Source organism: Mytilus galloprovincialis, chromosome 7 (assembly GCF_965363235.1).
Source record: "Mytilus galloprovincialis chromosome 7, xbMytGall1.hap1.1, whole genome shotgun sequence".
Lineage (NCBI taxonomy): Eukaryota > Metazoa > Mollusca > Bivalvia > Mytilida > Mytilidae > Mytilus > Mytilus galloprovincialis.
The window spans coordinates 32,865,984-32,874,070 of NC_134844.1; the positions used below are offsets into that span (position 1 = coordinate 32,865,984).

Consider the following 8,087-nt stretch of genomic DNA (forward strand, 5'->3'; position numbering starts at 1 on the left):
GAAGTATTCCTGATTTTTAAATAGAATTTGGTTACTACAAAGTCACCCATTGTTTTTCTATTCATTAATCATTCGATAAAAGTTTGTCATGTTTGAAAACATGAATTTATATTAGCTTGTAAAGATTTCTTTTGATCTTTGACTTACCGTTAAATAAATATTGTTGAATAGTCTCCAAAATTTTAATAAATTTTTTGATATTTTAATCCACAACTTGAAGTTATCAAGATATGAACATGAAGAGAATTTGGTATAGTTTATTGAGAATTATGAGAAGGTAGACTTATAACCTAAAAAAGTCCCAAGAGTCCAAGATAACAGAAAACAATACTCAAATTATCAATATTCCATTTTGAAAATATATACATTTGTACAGATCAAAATAAAAAAGGGTGAATTTCATAAACTTCAAATACAGCACAAATGTGTGCATTGACATGATATATACCATGCTATGCCTGCATCACCTCCTTGCAAATCTATACTCAAAGAAAAAAGTAAACAATCGATAATTAGAACGATCAGACCACCAAAACATGAACATCTTGGAATCACTATATGATCTTCAACAATGAGCAGATCTACATGTACTTAACAAAGTCTAAGTTAAAAACTTTGTCATCATGGTCATACATGAAATTTTCTAAAAATAGAAGATATGAACAGTTGAACATGTTGACATGGGAAGTTTTTAAGGTGCAATGTTTTTAGATAACTGAAAAAAAATATTCACTTTTAATAATGATTCATCATTATATTACAAGATTTTAAAATGTTAAAGAGGTCATGAAATGATTTACAAAATGTGAATTTTTTTTTCACAATTAAATGTTGCAATTACTTTTGACATTGTAATTATAAATATCAAATGTCCCATATCACTTTATACATCAAATATTTTCATTGGATCCTTTCATGAACTAGTGTCTTGGGTGTCCATTATAAAGATTCATCTAATTACTGATCAGGATTCATATGTTTAATTTATTATATTACTAGATCTGGCATTCATTCTTTGTTGAAAACAGGAAAAGAAAAAGAAGAGGACGTATATTCCTGCAGCTATAAAACAGTTGAGCCCAGCTTGTTCATATTTCTCGTGGAGGTATGATTGTGTATGGTTATGAGTTTCCCACTCTTCTTCTGTCATTGGAATGTCTTCAAACAATGCAGGACTGTGTATTCTGAAGAACACACCTAACAAAGCCTGAAAGTATAAACAAACACACTAAATGATAATTCAAAACAATGAAAGGGAGATAATTATGGAAACACCTCAATGAGACAGGGACCCAAAAGTGTGTTGATCAAAATATTCATCTAAAGGTAAAAGTCAATATACAGCAACTTCAAAAATTGGAAAGTGTACAATATCTAAACAAGTAGTGAATGTACCAACAAATCAATCAAACTTCAATTTTTTAAAGTTTTGATCAACACCAGTCCTGTCACATGACTCCTCAACAGACTCAATCAAATCACTGTCATAAGGTTAAGATTGCATTTTGCATTGAAAGTGGGAAAATAAAATTAAACATTGCAGTGTAAAAGAAACATGACCAATAGAAGGCAAATAAAATCATATATAAAGGGAGATAACTCCAATTTCATTATCTCATTAAACCATGTTAACACGTTTAAATGTTTAATGGCTTATTTTAGAACAAAGTTTTCAATAATATACATGTACAAAATGTATATAACCGTCGTCTGTTTATCAATTTTAGTAAAAATATTGTACCATATTTTTTTCATTTGCATGATTTGGAAACACAATTTGAACCGCCAATTTTCTTAATCATGTTAATATGAAATGATGAAATTTTGCAAGAATTACTCATGTTATCAGAAACCCTGGTAAAGTCACTACAGCAAATCAATCATCATGTTCCTTGTTAGAGTGCCATCTGATTAATAAAGTCTTAATCAGATTTTTCAATTGTGATGTGCCAAAATGTATAAATTACTACAATACTAAGAGAAACAGAAACTCTATCATGTCTACCCATATTAGGCAGATTTTGTAAAGACTAACATACATGTGAAACTCAGGATCCGGAAGGGAGTACAATAATCCCATTTTCTATGATGTTTAGAACTGTCTTTGATGACATTAAAAAAAGAGTGTAGCGAACATATCCTGTATAATACAGACAATACAATGTATGTACCAGATTATGAAATTGCAATAGATTTTAACTTGGACGGCAGCTAATTAACAAGTGATAATAGTTTAAACAATAAACAGGTAATATGTATCAATTACTTGATCTGTCTTCAGTTTATGGCACTTGTCAGGGATGATTAAAAGTAAATTCAATGTATCGGCAATGATAAAAAAGGTGAATGTTGTTTTGAAAAAAAGAAAACATTCGAGGGGAATCTTTAATACATTTGACTCTATACTTTATTAATACTGATCCTGGCAGTACATGTCCCAGGATCAGGATTACTAAAGTATAGAGTCAAATGTATTAAAGACAGGTGCCAAGTCAGCTTGTACTTACATTATATTGTATTGCATGATTCAGTGTTCCAAGACAAGTGTGTCCGTTATCAAATAAATGTAACATAGACTTCTATTAATAGCCCGTATACATGTTTTGTATTTGACAGTGTTTTGAAACAATGAGCAGTCAGAAATATAACTCTATAGGGTAATTACAGAAAATAACTTGTGTGTGTTATTACAGATACATGAGTTGTCTACTCTTTATTCCTTTAAATTTTCTAAATCTGTAATAACATATGTTTGTTATTTGTAAAATAAATCAAAAATCTTTTAATTTATAGTGGGTTCAAGGGAACTCTTGAGACATTGTGCAGAAACTAAATGCATAGTCTTGATAACTAATTTTTCAATTAAATTACTGTGCAAGTATTTTAATTCGTTGGTATCAATTTTCGTGGTTTGAACAACTTTGACTTGTTCGTGGGTTTTTAAATTCATTGATTTTAGTTTTATAAAAAAAAGCTATTAGAATTGAACATGTTGAAGGTTGCAAATCGTCTGGATTGAAGGAAATTGCAAAGTAAACATTGACCTGATTTAATTGTAAATCGTAGTGACCACACTATTTAACCCGAGATAGAGAGATCAAAGGTGTTAATTAGGAAATAAACATGTCACCTGAAGAAAACTGTAACATACACAAATGCTATAAACGTAAATTGAATTGTATAATAATTCTTATCAAAAGCAAGCCCAGCATGAAATTATTATTTCCCATAAATACGAGAACTATGAGGATATAAAATGATCACTTTATCATACTAGCATATCAATACCGGAAATCTGACTTTCATCGATCAAAAATATTTTTTTATGAGAATTAAAAGATCAAAATTTGTACAGTAAAAGATATTAAATGAGTATAATCCAGCATGCAGTTGTAGTTCATAGTGCGTTTGCCCTGTGACTACTATTTAAGTATTCTCAGATTTGGCGATATACAATATATTCTCTAGACCATATCAGAAGTCATACCAACATGTGGATATTTCCATGTCTTGATTTTGGACAACAGTTGTTTTATTTCGTTGGACACTTAAATTCGTGGATAAAGTCATCCATGAAAGTCACGAAAATTGGTTCCACACGAATAAAAATATTTTCACAGTAATACATTTTTGATTAACCATGATGAATCAATGAGACGAGGCTTTTAAGTGATAAACTTAGCTGTAATAACAAGGCTTAGTTATTAAAGGAATGTAACTTATTATATGAGACACTTGCAATTGGGAATTACTGGGAAGCTTGCGCAGAACCTCATTACATGCTCTGGTCATTATTTCTTACAATAAAATACATTGTGAAGTATGATCTACAAAATGTATGTCTACATGGTCTAAGCAAATGCTTTAAATTTAGAGTGATATAGAAAAGCTGTGACAACACCCTTCAGTTATTACTAATACTAAATATTACAGGCATGACAGGCATATTTTACTATCATACATGTAGGTGGGGCATAAAAATTAGTTGTTTGGCTAATGAAATGGACAGTCCACTGACAGTTGAGTTAGGGGGTTCGTGGTCTAGTGGTTAAGACCAATGGCTACAGTGCTGAAGGTACTGGATCATGTGGATTCATTTCTGACTTGGCGTCTGGCGTACTAAATTATAATCCTGGTACCTTTGATAACTGTTTACACCACTGGGTCGATGCCACTGCTGGTGGACGTTTCGTCCCCGAGGGTATCACCAGCCCAGTAGTCAACACTTCGGTGTTGACATGAATATCAATAATGAGGTCATTTTTGTAAATTTCCTGTTTACAAAATTTTGAATTTTCCAAAAAACTAAGGATTTTCTTATCCCAGGCATAGATTACCTTGGCCGTATTTGGCATAACTTTTTGGAATTTTGGATCCTCAATGCTCTTCAACTTTGTACTTGTTTGGCTTTATAAATATTTTGATATGAGCGTCACTGATGAGTCTTATTTAGACGAAACGCGGGTCTGGCGTACTAAATTATAATCCTGGTACCTTTGATAACTGTTGGTGTGCTAGAAATTTCAGTGCATCACAATGGTGATTTTCACCCTCCTACACACTTCTCTGGTACCCAGACCGGAGTTTAAACTAGACTGGGCACTTTAATTTGGGGCCTTGGTCGGTCAAAGATGTCCCCTTCTTTGACCTGGAGATCAATTTTCTGATATCTCTCAGGTTTGTCCAGACCTGCCAACTTTTGAAAATGACCATGGGGGATTTAGGGCGCGACCAGATTTTAAGGGTTACATGATTATTGTACTTATTAATTGGCAAAATAACTTGAGAATAGAGAATAAAGGCATTAAATAATAATGGATTCAAAGTGAAGACCCTTTCCCTTTTCCCCCCTCCAAAGACCTTCTTATTGTTGCACCATGACTCAAAAGACTTCACCCTTAATGTCCTAAAGTTAAAAGGATGAAGAAAGATTTTGAGTTAGTCTACCAGTATTACATGTATTAATAAAAAGACAAAGTGAAGACCCCCCTTTTCCCCCCTCCAAAGACCTGCTTATCTTTGTGCCATGACCCAAAAGACCTCAACCGAAATGTCCAAAAGTTAGGATAATAAAAGATTTTAAGTTTATAGGTGATCAGTACTAATTTACAGTGAAAATTGATAAAATTTGAGTTTCTTTATGTTCAGAGGTGCTCTTACCGGCAGGGGCTGTTTCACAGTAGAAGTGAATACAAAATGGTGTTGATTTTAAAATCAGAACTGGACAGAAACAAGTTTGATTTCAAAATTTTAAATGAATTTCAAATAAATGCTGCTTTCTAATGAGTTAATCACAGTTTTCGTCTTTCAGTTAATTACGATTTTGTCATGAAACTACTGTTAACGTTGCAAAATTGTGATCGTATGATGATGAAATGCCGACTGACCGATTCTTTTTACAAATTTATAATTAACTTAAAAGATTTTTATGAACAATCAGATAAGAGAATTACTTGAAACAAACAAATAATGACACCTGTTGTGATTGTTGATTAGTGTGGGGTCATAAATATGTCGCCAGGTAAAATTATAGATTTATGGAAATTGATCAGAAAAACTTCAAAATCGTTCACCATGTTCACTTGTATTATTTTTCGGGTAAATTTTGTGAAAATCTGGTTTAAGGCTTGTTTTACGATCCCGATATCGGGATTCGGGTTGATGCATGAAAATCGGGACGATACCACCAAAATCGGGATAGTTGGCAGGTCTGTTTGTCTGTTTCCTTCGAGTGGCCCTATGGTTCTCTCCAAGTACTTTGACTTCCTCCACATAATACCAGGCTTCCTGTTGTCCTTGCCCTCCGTTTGTGTTGGGTGGGGATGGATTGTCCTTATGAAAAATTGTTGTTGATATACGATAGTGACACATCTAAATTAATCACTATAGGGAGTGTACATGGATTCCACTGTACCCTCCCAGCTTTCGAGGGGTTCTTTGAGGAATTTACCAGTTCATACATACATAAGCATGATAAGGAAGATATCATGATATTATCATATTATATGACAGTGTCATCTGAATCGGAATAAGTACGCTGCAGGGCTAGTTGCATAGGCACTTGTTTCTATCCATGGGAAGACCCACTATCAACGTAAATATACGTTGATAGTGGGTCCTCCAATTGATAAAAACAAGTGCCTGTAAATTTATGGCTTCAATGCCAACGGGATGCACGAAGATTTCAGTTTCAAACTGGTTTAGCATTTGTTTACATTATTTTTTTTCAATTTTTATTATCAACGACTTTACTCAAATACTAACCAACATAACAACACCCCAAATACTAAGTACTGTACAACAAATGGACAGCTTTGGTCCACAAATAGGACACGAAACCATTTTCAAGTTAGTTTGTCGATTATCATATGATTTGATAGGCGTGATGATCCACATGCAAATTAATATATTTTTATTTTTATTTCATCGGAAAAAATATTTTATATATCAAATGAATGACTATGAAATCAATGATGAACAAACAATTGAAAATTCAATATTTAAAATGATGATTATGATGAAGTCTAATTAATTTTCTTCGAAAATTTTGTGTCATAATACTACTCGAACCAAATGACGGGTGTGGTTATGTCTCTTTTTCGGGACGGATCTTTTAATCAGTTGTAAAAAGTAGTGACTATTTCTCTCAGATGATATTTTTTTTTATATAAATCTTGAATAATAATAATCATAGATTTATGTCAACAATGTCTTGTCCTTGCACCTTGGACAGATAATCTATTTGTAACGCGATACAGTGATACAGTGACTGAGACGCAAAAAAGAAAAACATACCACATTCAAGTCAGGCCTTATTTTTATATAAATGTTATGCGCAGTTCATGTCTGCATAATTTTAGTACGAAATATATAAATAAATATATTTTTTCAAATAGTCCGCTTTAATAGCTTCATGTTTATCCGATTGTTTGGGATATATTTGTAATTTTTGTAAAAGTGATACAGTGAGACGCAAGAAAGAAAAACATACCACATTTCAGGCCTTATTTTTATATAAGTGTTATGCGCTGTTCATGTCTGCATTATTTTAGTATGAAAGAAAGAAATAATGATTTTTTTATCCGCCTTAATAGCTTTATAGATATAAGAAGATGTGGTATGAGTGCCAACATGGCCAATGACGGACAACTCAGGCTCCATCCAAGTCACAATTTATAAAAGTAATCCATTATAGGTCAAGGTACGGTCTTCAACACAGAACCTTGGCTCACACCGAACAGCAAGCTATAACGGGCCCCAAAAAAATACTAGTGTAAAACCATTCAAATAAGAAAACCAACGGTCTAATTTTTATAAAAAAAAACGAGAAACGAGAAACACTTATGAACCACATCAACAAATATGTTCATTAGATTGTTTACCTTAAACTAGTCTAAGATTTTACTGTTGAATATCTCTTTACATACTTGAACATTTTACCCAGAGACATAATAGCTATAGTTTACTAATTAAAAGTTCGTGGCGTATAAATAGATTGCAAATGATAGGGATAACTTTCTTATAGTGACCAGCAAAACACGAACTTTACATTTCTAATGATATGCACACAAACGTTTAATCCCGCTGCAAATGTTTGCACCTTTCCTAAGTCAGGAATCAGTACAGTAGTTGCCGTTTGTTTATGTAATTTATACGTGTTTCTCGTTTCTCGTTTTTTATATAGATTAGACCGTTGGTTTTCCCGTTTAATTGGTTTTACACTAGTAATTTTGGGTCCCTTTATAGCTTGTTGTTCAGAGTGAGCCAAGGCTCCGTGTTGAAGGCCGTACACTGACCTACATGTATAATGGTTTACTTTTATAAATTGTTATTTGGATGGAGAGTTGTCTCATTGGCACTCACACCACATCTTCCTTTATCTATAAACATGAGGTCTGATGATTTTCGTTCAGTTAAATTTTCGATAAAAAAATGTTTGCAAAAAGGGGGTACAAAACATAGTTTTGTCCTTTATACCCCAGCTGCTACGCCAGTGATAGCATTAAAATTACATATATATTTCATCCGAAAAAAAAAGCCATTTGTGCATTGCATAAAAAGTTGTATAAAATTGTATCCGGAAGGGG

At 32.7% G+C, this 8,087-nt stretch overlaps 1 long non-coding RNA gene across 1 annotated transcript; it reads right to left on the reverse strand.

Moving 5' to 3' along the window:
• Window positions 1-970: 970 nt before the first annotated feature.
• Window positions 971-6,400, reverse strand: LOC143082792 (uncharacterized). Its single transcript, XR_012980471.1, has 2 exons — window positions 6,265-6,400; window positions 971-1,207 (listed from the first exon to the last, which is right to left on the reverse strand). It is a non-coding gene; the product is annotated as an uncharacterized LOC143082792 (long non-coding RNA).
• Window positions 6,401-8,087: the final 1,687 nt, after the last annotated feature.